Here is a 19,150-nt window from a genome sequence, read left to right as displayed (position 1 = left end):
CGAGACCTTGCTCATCTCCCACTACATGGTCCCTATGCCTTGGGTATTGGCCAGAATGTCAAATTCAGTTCTCTTAAAAATAACATAGGCAAGATACAAACATCCAAGAGAAAACTATCAACTTACAATTCTTAACTACACTCTCCTAACTCTTATTCGAAAGTTCTGAACTTCCTGGAAATTATGCACATTAATTTAACAGTTTGGGTTTTATTGTGTCAATTTTTGTCCCCAAAATTCCTCACTTAGATCTCGCATCAACCAGATTTTATTTCCAATTCTCATTAATTACAATTCTACTTCATTTTTGCCCCCTGGAGAAACTTTAATGTCCATTACCCATAATGTCTTGAACTGAGGAATCAAACAGACCCTTAATCATTATCTCACTGTAGCGGCAGTTCCCACTGACACAACATCTTACTGAGCAATAATATACTGGCAGGCAGACATGTAGTTGCCCCAGGCATTACCATTCTGTTTTGAAGTAAAATTTTGTTCATCTACAGTTTCACAGTACTAGTGTCCATGGGGATTGGGTTACCTTCCCCATATTCTACAAAGTCCAGTTTCACAGTCCAGTTTGGGGGGAGGAAGTCCGATCCCACAGTTCGGAATCAGTCCGCATTTTGTGGCCCAGGTCTGGCTTTTGTATGTCGTGGCAGAGTGTCTGGTCAAAGTTAACAGGTCCTTGATGGCGCTCCTTCACTTTGGTAGAGGAGTACCTCAGGGATGTCCCATGTCCGGCCAATTATATACCATCTGTGTGGAGCCATTCCTGTGCCTGCTTTGCAGAAGGTTGACGGGTTTGGCTCTGCACAGGCCGAACATACGGATCATCCTCTCGGCTTACATCAAAGATGTGCTCCTCGCGGTCACAAATCCCGTTGACTTGTGGAGGATGCACGACTGCCAGCAGACTTTTTCTGCCACATTCTCTGTGAGGATCAATTGGGGAAAATGTTCAGGTCTCCTTGTGGGTCAGTGGCGGGTGGAGCCCCTGCTGGAGGAGTTGATGAGTTTTGCATGGAGCACCACGCACCTCCTCGATCTGGGAGTCCACCTCAGCCCCACTGAGGAAGCCTGGCCAGCAAACTGGGAGGACTTGGAGGCAAAAGCCACTACTCGGTTAGGGCACTGGACAGGACTGCTCCGAATGCTTTCCTACAGGGGCCGAGCACTGGTCATAAACCAACTGGTGGCCTCAATGCTGTGATACCGATTGGTCACTTTGGTCCCATCCCCTGCATTGCCACCAAGATTCAGAAGAAGCTTGTCAATTTCTTCTGGGGCAAGAGAAAACTCTGGGTCTCTGCCGCGGTCCTGTGTCTCCTGATTGAGGAGGGCGGCCAGTCGCTGGTGTGCGTCCGCACCCAGACTGCGACTCTCCACCTTCAGACCCTGCAGAGATACCTGTATGTCGAGTCTCCTCCCAGATGGTGTGCACTGGTGATGTATTTTTTCTGCCAGGGGCACTGCCTTCAAGACGACAAGCAGCTGTCGGCAGAGAATGTTAGCTCCGCCTCCCAGAGGGAATTGCCTGTCTTTTACTGCGATCTATTCAGAGTCTGGAACATGGTCACGTCCAGTCAGGGCACCCACCCGCTGGCAGAGGAATGGGCCTTGGCTGTCGGGTCAGCCAGCTCTGGGGATGGACCGATGGGTGGAGGAGTAGCTGAAGCCCCCGGGACACCCCTCACTGTGGGTGACATGGGGGCTCGGGAGTATGGAGCACTCCCAGCCGAGCTGACCCCCGCTCAGCCAGAACTGCTCATCAGTCCGGGGCACTGAAACCCTCCTCGAGAGCCTGTCCCACACAACCTGAACCACCTCTCGAAAATGCCCTCCGTGCCATTCCACACCGTGCGGAGGGGTTTCCTGTACGGGCTGCTCCTGCTCACTCTCCACTTCCTCACCCTCGTCTACCACCTGGACATGCTTTTGCAGCCCTTGTTACCAGCTGGCAGTAAGGGGAAACCCCATGGAGGTCTCTCTAGGTGGAAGACCTCACCCTTTACATCAGAGACCAGGGGTGCAGGGTGTTGCACAGGGCAGTCCCGTGCAATAGACTTTTAAATAGGTACACGGACTGTGCAGGCCAATGTGAAACAAGGGGAGGCCTCACAGTGTGAGCACACAGTGCAATGCACTTCACTGTTTATCAAGACAGAGCTGACGGACTGGGGGAGGCCTCACAGTGCAAGCACACAGTGCAATGCACTTCACTGTTTAACAACACAGAGATGATGGACTGGGGGAGGCCTCACAGTGTGAGCACACAGTGCAATGCACTTCACTGTTTAACAACACAGAGCTGACGGACTGGGGGAGGCCTCACAGTGCGAGCAAACAGTGCAATGCACTTCACCGTTCATCAACACAGAGATGATGGACTGGGGGAGGCCTCACTGTGTGAACACAGTGTGAAATATACACAATGTTTATAAACATAAACATAAATGAGGGAGGTGGTGGTGTAGTGGTAATGTCACTGGACTAGTAATCCAGAGACCAGGCTAATGCTCTGGGGGCATGGGGTTCGAATCCCATGACAGATGGTGAAGTTCAAATTTAATTTATAAATCTGGAATTAAAAGCTGGTCTAATGGTGACCATGAAACCATTGTTGATTGTTATAAAAACCCATTTAGTTCACTAATGTCCTTTAGAGAAGGAAATCTGCCGTCCTTGCTTGGTCTGACCGACATGTGACTGCAGACCCACAGCAATGTGCTTGAATTGTAAATGCCCAATGAAATGGCCCAGCAAGACACAGAGCAACAACAATAAATGCTGGTCTAGTCAGTGATGCCCACATCCCACAAAAATACAAATAAATAAAAACAAAGAGATGATCGACCAGGGGAGACCTCACAGTGTGAATGCAGGGTGATGTACACTCTGTTTATAAACACAGAGAGATGATAGACCAGAGGAGGCCTCACAGTGTGAACACAGGGTGATGTACACTCAGTGTTTATAAACACAGAGAGATGATAGACCAGGGGAGAACTCACAGTGTGAACACAGGGTGATGTACACTCAGTGTTTATAAACACAGAGAGATGATAGACCAGGGGAGGCCTCACAGTGTGAACACAGGGTGATGTACACTCAGTGTTTATAAATACAGAGAGATGATAGACCAGGGGAGGCCTCACAGTGTGAACACAGGGTGATGTACACTCTGTGTTTATAAACACAGAGAGATGATAGACCAGGGGAGGCCTCACAGTGTGAACACAGGGTGATGTACACTCAGTGTTTATAAACACAGGGAGATGATAGACCAGAGGAGACCTCACAGTGTGAAGACAGGGTGATGTACACTCAGTGTTTATAAACACAGGGAGATGATAGACCAGGGGAGGCCTCACAGTGTGAACACAGGGTGATGTACACTCTGTGTTTATAAACACAGAGAGATGATAGACCAGGGGAGGCCTCACAGTGTGAACACAGGGTGATGTACACTCAGTGTTTATAAACACAGAGAGATGATAGACCAGGGGAGGCCTCACAGTGTGAACACAGGGTGATGTACACTCTGTGTTTATAAACACAGAGAGATGATAGACCAGGGGAGGCCTCACAGTGTGACCACAGGGTGATGTACACTCAGTGTTTATAAATACAGAGAGATGATAGACCAGGGGAGGCCTCACAGTGTGAACACAGGGTGATGTACACTCAGTGTTTATAAACACAGAGAGATGATAGACCAGGGGAGGCCTCACAGTGTGAACACAGGGTGATGTACACTCAGTGTTTATAAATACAGAGAGATGATAGACCAGGGGAGGCCTCACAGTGTGAACACAGGGTGATGTACACTCAGTGTTTATAAACACAGAGAGATGATAGACCAGGGGAGGCCTCACAGTGTGAACACAGGGTGATGTACACTCAGTGTTTATAAACACAGAGAGATGGTAGACCAGGGGAGAACTCACAGTGTGAACACAGGGTGATGTACACTCAGTGTTTATAAACACAGAGAGATGATAGACCAGGGGAGGCCTCACAGTGTGAACACAGGGTGATGTACACTCAGTGTTTATAAACACAGGGAGATGATAGACCAGAGGAGACCTCACAGTGTGAACACAGGGTGATGTACACTCTGTGTTTATAAACACAGAGAGATGATAGACTGGAGGGGGTGGCCTCAGAGTATTCAAAGAAGCGCGCTTGCAACGCGTCGGGCCTGGGCACGTCCATGTTCATAAAGTGGAGCGGCACGCTACCCAGGCGAACGGTGAGGTGGAGCAAGCGGCTCGGCACTGGCTCCTTGACCTTCAAGATCACCGGCTGAAAAGTCGGGGACAACAAGATAGCCACCCCACTAGAAATAGGGGTGAGGTGACTCACATCAATCCCGCCCTGCCACTCCAGGAGCCAGGTGGCTTCATCTCCCGGAACGATGTAGGTTTCCTGCAGAAAGCTCACTGCATATCTCCCTCCCCTGAGGACTGAGAGATTGTGAAATCTGCGGTGAGACCCCCTGCTGCCGTTGATGTTGAGGCTGGCTATGGTTATCTTCATGTCAATATAGATAGAAACTGTCAGCAACACGTCACTGTGAGGAGGGAGTGGAAGTGCACCTGGCCTTCCACTCCTCCTGCAATCCATTGAGGAACGCTTTAAACCGGCGCCTCTCAACCAGTTTCACGCCCACACCCTTCCCCGCTTTCTGGAGGGTGGCACGGACAGACTGGATGATCAGCACCAGATTCGACCAACGGCCGAGGGCCAGCTGAACTTTATGGGCCTTGCTTTTCCTTATTTTTAACAGTCTGTCTCTGTGACTCAATCTGTTTGTTCAACTTGCAAATTCATCTTAAATGTTTGAATAATTGTCAGCCAGTTGCTGCTGATGAGCTGAGTGTATTTCCATATTGGGCACAAATGCCTCGGGGTGTGTGGATCACAGTCAGGTTAAAAAACAGGGAAAAGGCCATTGTCAAACTACCTAATAGTGGAAGGGAATTTGTGGAAATTATGTCGCAAAGCTCTGAAATAAGTAAAATTTATAGCAGAAAAATCATGGGAAATTTCAACTCCAGCAATGATGTGGGAAGAAGATGTAGAGAAAGGGGAAAAGGTAATGGAGTATTTACAATGTGTTCAGGACACAATTCTTACCCAGTAGATCAAAGTTCACCAAGGGTGGATCCAGTCATTGAAAATAAACCAGAGCAGATATGAAAAGTAAACTTGGGTGAGAATTGAGGCAATATCAATGACAACATAATAATCTTTAAGGCAATGATTCAGATCAATATCAGGAAGAAAAGCTAAAAATAATAGATTCGAAAAAGCTGATTTTTGGGGGTTGAAATTGCAACGAGTGAAGATTAACTGGAACAGAATATTAACAAAGAGAGAGAACAGCCAGGCCCCATCAGTGGTTTCGGGTCCGGCAAGATTTTGCTGTTAATCTGGAGGGGAAATTGCCTTTGCTTCTGTACTCGGATGCAGCTCTGCCTCCCATCTCACCCAGTCCTCTTCATAAACTCATTTTATCACGTTTCATCTTGCAGTGACATATCCACCTGCTGAAGTATATACACTAGCTGTAGAGTCTAGAACTAGGAGACACAGTCTCTGAATAAGGGTCAACCACATAGGACTAAGATGAGGAGGAATTTCTTCCCCCAAAGGGTTTTAGATCTGGAATTCTCTACCCCAGAGGGCTGTGGATGCTCAGACATTGAGTATATTGAAAGCAGAGATTGATTAATCTTTAGACAATGAGGGATTAAGGGATATGGAGATGGTGTGTGAAGGTGGAATGAAGGTAACAGATCAGCCAAAAACATATGAACTGGTGGAGCAAGTTCCAATGGCCGAGTGGCCTACTCCTGCTCCTATATCTAGTGTTCATATACCTGCAATGTGCTCCACTCTGTAAATCTTCTGCACCTTGTTTTTCCTTATTTCTGACAACCTGTCTTTGTAACTGAAGCTATTTGGTCAGTTTCCAAATTTATCTTAAACATTTGAGTAATTGGCAAGCAATTGCTGCTGATCTTATAAAGACATTTCCATATAGGACATAGATACCTCAGAGGAATGTGGATCCAGTCAGGTTAAATAATGTAACAAAGGTTATTCTACAGACCACCTAACATTGGAAGAGATCGAAAGGAAAATATACAAAGCTATGAAACAAGTAAAATTCATAGCATCATAATCATGGAATATTTCATAGCAAATAATCTGTCAGGAAGAGGAAGGAAAAGGGGATGAAAGGGAATGGAGCAGTTTTCCTGTGTTCCGGACTTTGGGGGATGAAAATGGAAGTTGTGAAAATAAACTGGAACAGAATATTGATGAACAAAGATAGATTAGCAGTGGGAAATATGTAAAAAGGGGATCGAAAATTCCACTAAAACAAGAATCAATTAAACAAATCATGAAACAGCAGAAATGAAAAAAGGGATAAGTGTGAAACTGAAATGAAAGTCAAAGGCAGGGAATAAGTATATTGAGAATAAGAGAGAGGATGACGAAAACCAAATTCAGGAGGTGAGGGAACATGTTCAAAACGTAAAACAAAGAGAAACTGTGAAATTAAATTCGGAAGAAATATAAAAAGAAATAGTAAAATATCCTACAGACACATAAATAACAGAAAGGTAAATCCGAATCGGGACAAAGTCAATGTCGGCTGCACAGGAAAAACTCACAGGTAATGAGGAGAGATGGCAGAAAGATTGGAGAATTACTTTGCCTCAGTTTTACCAGCTGGACTAACAAGGTGGATTTGACATCATTACAGGTAGATATCAAAACATTTAAAACAGAAAGGAGGGGATAGCAGTAAAACCTAGAGATGATAAATTCTGGAAACTGGATGAATTGCATCCGTGTATACTAAAACAGGCAAAGGAAGACCCCATTGAGAGTGATGTATTCAGTTCTGGACCCTACACCTCAAGAATGATGTATTAGTTTAGGATGGGGTGCAGCACCTATTCACCAGAATAATACTGAAGCTAAAAGGGTTAACCTGTGAGGACTGATTTTTTAAATTATTATTCATTCGTGGTATTGTGGGCGTCGCTGACTAGGCCAGCATTTGAGATATGCCTGGTGCTGCTCTTGCCATGTCCTCCTGCAATCTTCATTGAACCAGGATTGGTCCCCCAGCTTGTTGGTAATGGTGGAGTGGGGGATATGCCGGGCCATGAGGTTACAGCTTGTGGTTGAGTACAATTCTGCTGTTGCTGATGGCCCACAGCACCTCAAGGAAGTCCAGTTTTGAGTTGCTAGATCTGTTTGAAATCTATCCCATTTAGTACAGTGGTCGTGTCACACAACATGATGGAGGGTATCCTCAATGTGAAGACAAGACATTGTCTCCACAAGGACTGTGCAGTGGTCACTCCTACCAATACTGTCATGGACAGATGCATTTGCAACAGATAGATTGTTGAGGACGAGGTCAAGTTGGTTTTGCCCTCTTGTTGGTTCCCTCACCACCTGCCGTAGACGCAGTCCAGCAGCTATGTCCTTTAGGACTCGGACAGCTGGGTCAGTGATGGTGCTCCCAAGCCATTCTTGGTGATGCACATTGAAGTCGCCCACCCAGAGTATATTCTGCACCCTTTCCACCCTCAGTGCTCCTTCCAATTGGTGTTCAACATGGAGGAGTAATGACTCATCAGCTGAGTGGGGGGCGGTAGGTGGTAATCAGCAGGAGGTTTCCTTGCCCATATTTGACCTGCTGCCATGAGACTTCATGGGGTCTGGAGTCGATGTTGATGACTCCCAGGGCAACTCCCTCCTGACTGTATACCACTGTGCCATCACCTCTGGTGGGTCTGTCCTGCCAGTGGGACAGAAAGTACCCAGGGATGGTGATGGTCATGTCCTGGACATTGTCTGTTCGGTATGATTCTGTGAATATGACTGTGTCAGGCTGTTGCTCGATTAGTCTGTGGGACAGCTCTCCCAACTTTGGCACAAGCCCCCAGATGTTAGTAAGGAGGACTTTGCAGGGTCGACAGGACTGGATGTGCTGTTGTCATTTCCGATGTCTTGGTCAATGCTGGGTGTTCTGTCTGGTTTCATTCCTTTTAAGACTTTTCTCTCGCGGTTAGGTACAACTGAGTAGGCCATTTCAGAGGGTGTTTAAGAGTCAACCACATTATTGTTTGTCTGGAGTCACATGTAGGCCAGACTGACTAAGAATGGCAGATTTCCTTCCCTGAAGGACATTAGTGAACCAGATGGGTGTTTACAACAATCGACAATGGTTTCATGGTCACCATTACTGAGGCTCGCTTTTTTCTAAATTCCACATTGATTCATTGTATTTAAATTCCACCAGCTGCCATGGTGGGATTTGAAGGCATGTCCCCAGAGCATTAGCCTGGGCCTCAGGATTGCTAGTCCAGTGACATTACCACTACACCACCTCCCCCACACTCAATACCTCTGTTTATGAAGCCCAAAATCCCAGAGGTGTTGATAATTACTGCTCAATATGCCCTGTCACTTTCAAAGATCTATACACATGAATCCCCATGTCCGTCTGTTCTTGCACATGCTTTAGAAATGTGTCATTAAGTCTATATTACCTTTCCCGATCCCTTCTGCCAAAATGTATCAATTCACACTGCTCCATATTAAATTCCATCTGGCACTCGTCTTCCCACTCTGCTAGCCTATCAATGTCCTGTTGCAGTCGATTTGTATCATCCTCACTGTTTGCCACAACTTCAAGTTTGATATCACCAGCACATTTTCAAATGTTACTCTGCATTCCAATATCCATGTCAATTATATGTATAATATATCAAAACAATTAGTAGATCTAACACTGACTGTAATGGAACACCACTGTCTAATATGTTCCAGTCTGAAATACAGCCTTTCACCTCAAATCACTGTTTTCATCCAGTGAGAGAGGATTTGAGGAAAGTAGCAGGAGCAATGCAGAGAATTATGAAATATACTCATTCAGGGACTTGCAGCTACGGAGAGATGGCAGGAGTGAGAATAAGCACAGGGCTGAATGGAAGGGGACACTGATTGAGCACAGTGCATCCCAGTATGTGTACAGCAGCAGTAATGGTGAGTGTGCACCACCTGATGTTTTAATACACAAGGTGCATGTTATCAGGTTGTGTTACTATTAAGTGTGTGGGTGCACCGACTGGAGGTTTAATATACATGTTACATTTCAGTAATTCTGCAATGCAAATTAGGGAGAGTGTGTGCCACCTTGTGGCTGAATGCAGAAACTGCGATTTAGAATCAGAATGGTCCAGCACAGAATGAGGTAATTCAGCTCATCGTGTCTGTGTTGGGTCTTCAGATTTCTCTTTAGATAATTATCCAATTCTCTTTTGAAAGCTACTAATGACTCTGCCTCCACAACACTCTCATGCAGTGCATTCCAGATCCCAACTATTGGCTGCAAACGTTTTTCCGCAAGTTACCTTTGGTTCATTTCCCATCCACTTTAAATCAGTATCCACTCGTTCTCGACCCTTCCACCAATGGGAAAGGTTTCTCCCTATCTACTCTGTCTAAACACCTCATTATTTTGAACAGCAATGTCAAATCTCCAAACAACCTTCTCTTGTCCAAAGAGAGCAGCCCCAGCTTCTCCAATCTATCCATGTAACTGAGTCCCTCATCCTTGGAACCATTCTGATAAATCTTTATTACACCCTCTCTAACACCTTCACATTCCTCCTACTGTGTGGTGCCCAGAATTGGACACAATATCCCAGTTAAGGCTGAACCAGTGTTTCATAAAGGTTCTCATGAAAGGTCAGAAAAGTAACTTTGTTTCTCTCTCCTTAGATGCTACCACACCTGCGAAGTGTTTCAAGCATTTTCTGTTTTCATTCCCGATTTCCAGCATCCACAGTATTTCACTCTTGTTTTATGAAGGTTCACCATAACCTCTTTGTGTTTGTACTCTATGTCTCTATTTATACAGCCCAGGAACACTTACACCTTAGTAACCACTTTCTCAACCTGACCTGTACCTTCAACAATATGTACACATTTACCCCCAGGTCCTGCTGCTCCTGTTCCCCCTTTATAATTGTAGTTTGTTTTTTTATATTGCCTCTCTACATTCTTCTGTGTGTCACTTTGCACTTTTCTGTGTTAAATTTAATCTGCCAGTTGCCTGCCCATTCCACCAGCCTATGTCTGCTTGAATTTATCACTATCGTCCTCACTGTTCACTCTACTTCCAAGTTTGTATCATATGCAAATTTTCAAATTGTGCATTGACCAAGTCTAGGTCATTATTATAGATTAATAAAAGCAGTGCTCCTGCTAATGATCCTGGGGAACTCCACTATGTACCATCCTCCAATCCAAAGTATAACCATTCACAAATACTCTCTGTTTCCTGTCACTCAGCTAACTATCCATGCTGTCAATGTCCCTTTTATTTCACAGGCTTCAACTTTGCTGACAGGCCTATTATTTGTCACTTTATTCACCCTTTTTTTGCAAGTCCATGTACACCAATCAACCACATTACCATTATCAACCCTCTCTGTTATCTCACCAATAAAACTCAATCAAGTTAGTTAAATATGATTCACCTTTAATAAAATAGAAACAGAAAATGCTGGAAATACTCAGCAGGTCAGAGAGCAGATAGAAACATAGAAAATAGGAGCAGGAATAGGCCATTCGGCCCTTCGAGCCTGATCCGCCATTCATTGTGATCATGGCTGATCATCCAACTCAGTAACCTGTTCCCGCTTTCGCCACATATCCTTTGATTCCTTTCACCCCAAGAGCTATAACTAACTCCTTCTTGAAAACATACAATGTTTTGGCCTCAACTGCTTTCTGTGGTAGTGAATTCCACAGGCTCACCACTTTCTGAGTGAAGTATTTTCTCCTCATCTCAGTCCCGAAAGGTTTACCCCGTATCCTTAGACTATGACCCCTGGTTCTGGACTCCCCCACCATCGGGAACATCCTTCCTGTATCTACCCTGTCAAGTCCTGTCAGAATTTTATAGGTTTCTATATGTGGAGAGAAAAACAGAGCTAACGTTTCAGGTCAATGACCTTTCATCAGACCTGGGAAAAATTAGAAATATAATAGGTTTTAAGTAGGTGAAATGGGAGAGGATGGAAAAAGAACAAAAGTGAAATTCTGTGATAGGGAGACATTAAAGGTTAATACAGTTTGTGTTGCAAGGACAAAGGGAGTTGTAATGGGAACAAGTCTTCTTCTTCTTTGTCCTCCTTGTCTCGAGAGACAATGGGTAAGCGCCTGGAGGTGGTCAGTGGTTTGTGGAGCAGCCCCTGGAGTGGCTATAAAGGCCAATATTAAAGTGACAGACTCTTCCACAGGTGCTGCAGAAAAAATTGATTGTCGGGGCTGTTACACAGTTGGCTCTCCCCTTGCGCTTCTGTCTTTTCTCCTGCCAACTGCTAAGTCTCTTCGACTCACCACACTTTAGCCCCGCCTTTATGGCTGTCCGCCAGCTCTGACGATCACTGGCAACTGACTCCCACGACTTGTGATCAATGTCACAGGACTTCATGTCGCGTTTGCAGACGTCTTTAAAGCGGAGACATGGACGGACGGTGGGTCTGATACCAGTGGCGAGCTCGCTGTACAATGTGTCTTTGGGGATCCTGCCATCTTCCATGCGGCTCACATGGCCAAGCCATCTCAAGCGCCGCTGACTCAGTAGTGTGTCTCAGCTGGGGATGTTGGCCGCCTCGAGGACTTCTGTGTTGGAGATACAGTCCTGCCACCTGATATGCAGGATTCTCCCGAGGCAGCGAAGATGGAATGAATTGAGACGTCGCTCTTGGCTGACATACGTTGTCCAGGCCTCGCTGCCATCGAGCAAGGTACTGAGGACACAGGCTTGATACACTCGGACTTTTGTGTTCTGTGTCAGTGCGCCATTTTGGGAACAAGTAAAGAAACAGAAAGTATGTCCAGAGGAACTGTAAATGACAGAATAATGAACAGCTCCCGTCTGAAATCAAAAACAGGAGAAAAACAAAACTAAGACCAAAACATGTAAAGAAAATGAAACAAAAAGGGGAGAGAGATTACGTTCTAAAATTGCTGAATTCAGTGTTGAGTCCAGAGGGCTGTAAACTGCCCAGTCAAAAGATGATCTGCTGTTCCCTGAGCTTACATTGAGCTTCATTAGAACACTGCAGCAGGTCAAGGACAGAGGTCAGTGTGAGAGCAATGTGGAGAATTAAAATGTTAGGACACCGGAAGCTCAGGGTCATGCTGCAGATTGAAGAGAGATGTTCTGTAATGTGGTGACTGAATCTGTGTTTGGTCTCCCCAATGAAGATCTGATCACATTGTGAGCAGTGAATACAGTATACTACATTGAAAGAAGTACATGTAAATCACTGTTTCAACTGCAAGGTGTGCTCGGGGCCTTGGATGGTGAGGAGAGAGGAGGTAAAAGGGCAGGTGTTGCAACTCCTGTACTTACATGGGAAGTTGTTGTGAGAAGTGGACAGGGTATTGGGGGTTATTAAGTAGTGGACCAGAGTGTTGCAGAAGGAACGGTCTCCTCAGAATGCTGAAAGTGTAGGTGAGGGGAAGATGTGTTTGGTGGTGACATCACACTCATAAGATCATAAGAAATAGGAGTAGGAGTGGGTCATTTGTCCCCTTGAGCCTGCTCCACCATTCAATAAGATCATGACTGATCTGAGTGTGGCCTTAACTCCACTGTCCTGCCTGACCCCATCACCCTTGACTCTCTTGTAGGTCAAAACTCTGCCTAACTCAGCGTTGAATATATTCAATGACCCAGCCTCCACTGCTTGCTGGGGAAGAGAATTCCAAACACTAACAACCCTCTGAGGGAAGAAATTCCTTCTCATCTCCATCTTACAAGGCAAACCACTTATTTAGAAACTGAACACCCGAATTCTAGATTCCCCCAAGAGGGGAAACATCTTCTCAGCATCCACCCTGTCAAGACACCTCAGAATCTTCATAAGATCACCTCTCATTCTTCTAAACTCCAATGAGTACAGGACAACCTGTTCAACCTTTCCTCAAAAGACAATCCCTTCATCCCAGGAATCAGTCCAGTGAACCTTCTTTGAACTGTTTCCAATGCAAGGATATCCCTCCTTAAATAAGGAGATGAAAACTGTACACAGTACTCTAGGTGCAGTCTCAGCAATGCCCTGAACAGGTGGAGCAAGACTTCTCTACTTTTATACGCTATCCCCCTTGCAATAAATGCTAACATTCTATTGTCCTTCCTAATTACATGCTGCACCTGCAAGCTAACTTTTTGTTACTCATGTACGAGGATACCCAGATCGCTCTGTACGACAGCATTCTGCAATCTCTCTCCATTTGATTAATATTTTGCCTTTCTATTCTTCCCACCAAAGTGGATAACCTCATATTTCCCACATTATACTCCCTCTGCCAAATTTTTGCCCTCTCAGTCATCCTTTGTGGCTTTGCAGATACTTTGTGTCCTCCTCACAACTTTCTTTCCTACTTAGCTTTGTATATGCCACAAATTTGGTTACAGATACACTTGGTCTCTTCATCCAAGTCACTGAGTAGATCCTAAATAGTTGAGGCCCCAGCACTGGTCCTGGTGGCACTTCACCAGTTAGTTTGCCAACTTGAAAATGCCCCATTTCCCCTGACTCTCTGTTTCCTGTTAGTTAGCCAATCCTCCATTCATGGTAATATATTACCCCAACACCATGAGCTCTTTTCTTGTGCAGTGACCTTTCATGTGGCACCTTATCGAATGCCTTTTGGAAATTCAAATACACTACATCTACTAGTTCCCCTTCATCCACCCTGTTTGTTACATACTCAAAGACCTCTAATAAGTTTGTCAAACACAATTTCCCTTTCATAAAAAGATGTTCACTCTGCCTGATTGCATTATGATTTACTAAATGTCCTGCTACTACTTCCTTAATAATGAATTCTAGCATTTTCCCAAGAACAAATGTTCAGTTAACTGGCCTATAGTTTCCTGATTTCTGTTGCCCCCTCACCTTTCTTAAATAGACGTGTTACATTTGTGGTTTTCCAATCCGCTGGGACCGTTCCAGAATCTGGAGAATTTTGGAAGATCACAACCAATGCATCTACTGTCTCTGCAGCTCCTTATTTTCAGACCCTGGGACGCAAACCATCAGGTACAGGGGACTTGTCACCCTTTAGTTCCAATAGTTTTCCTAGTACTTTTTCTCTTGTGATAGTGTTGGTTTTAAGTTCTTTTTGCCTCTTAATTTTCTGCTTTTTGTGTCTTCTACTGCAAAGACAGATATAAAATATTTGCTCAAAGTCTCTGCCATTTCCTTGTTTCCAATTATTAATTCCCCAGTCTCATTCTCGAAAGGACCAAAACTTACTTTAGCTACTCTTTCCTCTATATATTTATAGAAGCTTTTACTGTCTGTTTTTATATTTCTTGCTAGTTTACTTTCATACTTTAATTTCTCCCTCTTCATTATTTTTTTAGTTATGCATTGCATCTGAAGGACAGTCCTGGTCTTCAAAGATGAGCTGATATAAAAGATTTGAAGAGGTCAAAGGTGGAAAATTCCTCAGGTTTGATGTGACACAACTGCAATATTCCAACAGTAACCACAGGAAATCCCAATGTAGAATTGGAGAATACAGCAACATATCTCCAGAGGCTGAATGTACGTTTTGATGAGACTCTTGCCTTGAATAGTTTTCCCATTGAATGTTTTGTTCCTATCAGTATCTGTAGAAGTATGTGTACAAGAGAAAGTGACAGAATAGTGATGGGTTCACCAGCCTCCAGGGATGTCCTGATCCATCCTGACATCGTGCAGAATCCGGCATTGAACCTCATCAATCATTGGGGCAATAATCTAAAACTTGAATGTAGGATAATAAAACAGAACTTTCCCCAGGGATGGAAGAGAAATAATAGGGAAAATTAGATGTTTGTACTGAAAATGGAATGGAATCTGCTCCATTCTAGTGTTTGAGTGGCTGGTTTTAGTGTTTCATGGATTGTGAAAAGTGTTAGTACTTTGTCTTTACAGCCATCAGTCACTTATTTCTGGACTGGAGACTTCTGACTGCTGTTTTTATTCACACCCACATATCTAACAAAGGTCCAAGGTCACACACCATCCTGACTTGGAAATATATACAGGGAGAGGTTCTTCTGATTTAAAATGGGACCAGTGGGAATTGGAATTGACCTTTAGATTTGAAATTAGTTGGGAGTTCGAAGACAGTGAATGTTATAAAGGATATGTACTCAGATTAGCAGGGAGACTGGGAGTTGGGAAAAGTCAGGAACAGCAGAGTTCTCTGAGAAACCGGGCTGTGTGAATCACCTGAGAACAAGGTCCTGTTTCATCATCAGACAGGTGACATTTCCCATTGTTCACTGGAACCGACTCTTTCAAGATGAACATGACTGACTGACAATTTCTGTCATTATTTTCTAATTTAAATTCAGATTCTTAAAACAACAGGATGTGGAACTGACGAGAGAACAGGATTTACTGGATATAACAATGAGTAATGAGTAGGATTTAATTAATATTCTGACAGTAAATGAACATCTAACAATGAGTGACCACACTCTGTTAGAGACAGACATTCAGTTCATGGAGAAATGTCCCCCATATGCTATGGTTTTAACCTTAGCAAGACTGACTGGGACGGAATGAGACGTAAACTGAACACGTTAAACTGGACTGAGCTGTTAACAGACAAACATGCAGTAAAACAATGGGAGGCTCTTAATGAAGTATTTATGATAATAAGTATGGAATACAGATCCCGAAAGAGAGTGACACTCCACTTGTACAGTTCATGGTGGTTTTGAAGACAGAATTCCAAGATTTAAACCAGTGATGATGAAGGTATTGTGATCTATGTTCAAATCATGATAAATTGTGACTTGGAGGTGATGGTGTCCCCACTATGTTGATACTCTTGTCCTTCTCGATGGTAAAGGTCACGGGGAGGGCGGTGCTGTCGAAGTCAGCTTGGTGAATTACTGCAGTGTGTCCTGTAGATCAGACATACTTAAAACCTGCCTCTTTCTCCAAGCTTTTACCCTCTGCCCTAATACCCCTTATGTTTGATAATGCTTCTGTTCAACAGCTTAGGATGTTTTCCTACATTAAAGCTGCTGCTATAGAATTACAGGTTGTTGTTGTAATGACCTGGATTTGTGTATACAGAGGTTAATTTCAAAGTTTGCCCATGACATGAGATTTGGAAATATAGAAAAGAGTTTGAAGGATTGGACCAGATTTAAAAAGGACACAAACAGATTAATGAAATGGGCAGACACTTGGCAGATAGAATTTAACCCAGAGAAATGTGAAATGATTCATTTCAGTTGAAAGAATGAGGAGAGACAATATGAATGAATCATTCCCATTTTAAAGAGGGTGCAGGAACACTTACTGTTTTTATAATCTTACAGCAGAGCTGGTTAAGATGAGCTAACAGGTGTGTTGAAAGACATGAATGGTTTTGATCGAGTAAATAAGGAGAAACTGTTTCCAGTGTCAGAAGAGTCACTAACCAGAGGAGGCAGATTCAAGGGGCTGAATTCTGTTGAGTTCCCAACATCAGGCTTCGTGACTGGGGTGGGAGGGTTAGGGTTAGGGGTGGGTGTGGTAGAAGATTGCAGTGACAGTGGCCCACCACGGAGCCTGACACCAGGATTGCCAGGCTGATCTTCCCAGTGATGGTGAGGCTCCGTGGTGCTGCCACCCCCGTCACTTGGCGATGGGACCCAACTTTAAATATTGAAATAAAAGGACAGGAATACATTAACATACCATTCCCGGTGATCTTCCCGGCAGTCCACAATCTTCCATGTGACGGCTGGCACTCACTCACTTTCACTTTCCTGTCCAGGGAAAGCTGGAGTCACCGAGGTGGGAAAGGTGGGAACTTCGTATTTTTAGTGTAATGGGGGAGGAGATGGGATCAACTCTGCATTCTAGTGTGGGGTGTGGGGGAAGGGGTGATCTCTGCACTTTGTACAGTTGGTGGAGAGAGGTCGACTGTTCAATTTAAGTGTGTTGGAGGGGAGAACGTGGCTACCATTTGTTTTCAGTGTATTGGGGGGGTGGAACAGGTCACATGTTTATGTACAGTGTAGTGGGGGCAGGTCTGGCAGCCCTTTAAAAATGGTGCCAACGCCTGCACACAGGCAACTGAGGCCCGTGCCAGTTTCACAGAGCCGAGCCCCGCCACGTGATTGTGACGGAGGGGAAGCAGACTGCCCTGCATATGGAAATGAGATGCCATGCCCTCGATCACAGTGGCATGGCGGTGCGTGGCCCACAGTGCGGGCTGTGATTCTTTTTTCACCTGTCACCACTCCAGACAGCTGGAAACTAAAATTCAGCCCAAGATAATTGGCAAAAGAACCAAAGGTGAGATGAGGAGATTTTATTTCACACAGTGAGTTGTTGTGGGACAGTGTACAGGGACCTTTACTCTGTTCCTAACATACACACAATCTTCCAGGCAACTCATTCTCTCTCACACACACATACACAGGTAATCAAACACACGTTTGCACACAGACACACACACACTGATAAACAGACACAGATAAACAGATAGACACTCATGCACAGTGATAAACACACAGACAGCTACACACACAGACAGACCGACAGTCAATCATACACTCACACACAAAGACAGACAGTCACTCACACCAACAGACCAACAAACACACCCTCAAACTCATATGCACTCTCACTCAGACACCCACAGATGCACAGACAGACACACTCACATACAGACATTCACACACACAGATACACAGACATTCTAACTCACTCAAAAACACAGACTGACTGTTCCAGCCAGGTGAGAAGTGGTAGAATGACTCCCCTCTCTTTCTGCCTCTCGGTGACTGCAACAGGTATCTTTAAAAGAATTTGCCCGTCACTGCAGTGAGTAGCGAACTGTTTAGGTGTTGTGACTATAAAAGAGATACACAGACAGGTTTTCTTGTAAAGAAAAGGAAACAGTGTTTATTGTTCTTAATCCCTGTGAAATAAAAATTAATAAAAACGCTCCAACTCACACTCACACAGGCAGCCAAGAGATTCACACACACAGACACACAGACACAGACACACACACACACACAGACACACAGACACACACACAGACACACAGACACACACACACACACAGACACACACACACAGACACACACACAGACAGAAGTAAGCTACAAGGAGGGACAGCAGTTTAAATTGAGAGTGTCCAAAGGAAAGTCAATCACATACTGATCCTGTCGGCTGATACATTGGATGGTTTCAGGCCCATTTTGTTGATTTTTTTCTGGATTCTGCACAGAGATGATTTAAAGTCTGGATGGACGATCTCTGTCTTTTCCTCTGAAGTCAGCAGCTGTTTGGTTTATGTTGAAGATGCTGCCTGCAGTGTTTAGCTGGTCACATACAGGCAGGGCACACACTAGCAGAACAGGGATTATTCATCAGAGCTGAGGCAGGAAGGAGTTTTTCACTTTCTGTTTTCCAGCTCACACAGAAAAGAGATTTTATTCTGAACACATGTTCTGTTTCTTTCCCCTCGAGAGTTGGAACTATTTACAGTTATGAACCGGAGAGGAAATCACTTCCACTCAACATAATGTAAAACGTTAATCAAGATCCAGCCGACCCTCACCCCGCGATCCGGCCGACCCTCACCCCGCGATCCTGCCGACCCTCACCCCGCGATCCTGCCGACCCTCACCCCGCGATCCGGCCGACCCTCACCCCGCGATCCTGCCGACCCTCACCCCGCGATCCGGCCGACCCTCACCCCGCGATCCGGCCGACCCTCACCCCGCGATCCGGCCGACCCTCACCCCGCGATCCGGCCGACCCTCACCCCGCGATCCGGCCGACCCCCACCCCGCGATCCTGCCGACCCTCACCCCGCGATCCGGCCGACCCCCACCCCGCGATCCTGCCGACCCTCACCCCGCGATCCGGCCGACCCTCACCCCGCGATCCTGCCGACCCTCACCCCGCGATCCGGCCGACCCCCACCCCGCGATCCTGCCGACCCTCACCCCGCGATCCGGCCGACCCTCACCCCGCGATCCGGCCGACCCTCACCCCGCGATCCGGCCGACCCC

The sequence above is a fragment of the Heterodontus francisci genome, unplaced genomic scaffold, assembly GCF_036365525.1.
Source record: "Heterodontus francisci isolate sHetFra1 unplaced genomic scaffold, sHetFra1.hap1 HAP1_SCAFFOLD_550, whole genome shotgun sequence".
Classification (NCBI taxonomy): Eukaryota; Metazoa; Chordata; class Chondrichthyes; order Heterodontiformes; family Heterodontidae; genus Heterodontus; species Heterodontus francisci.
Note: the sequence above shows the minus strand (reverse complement) of the source record.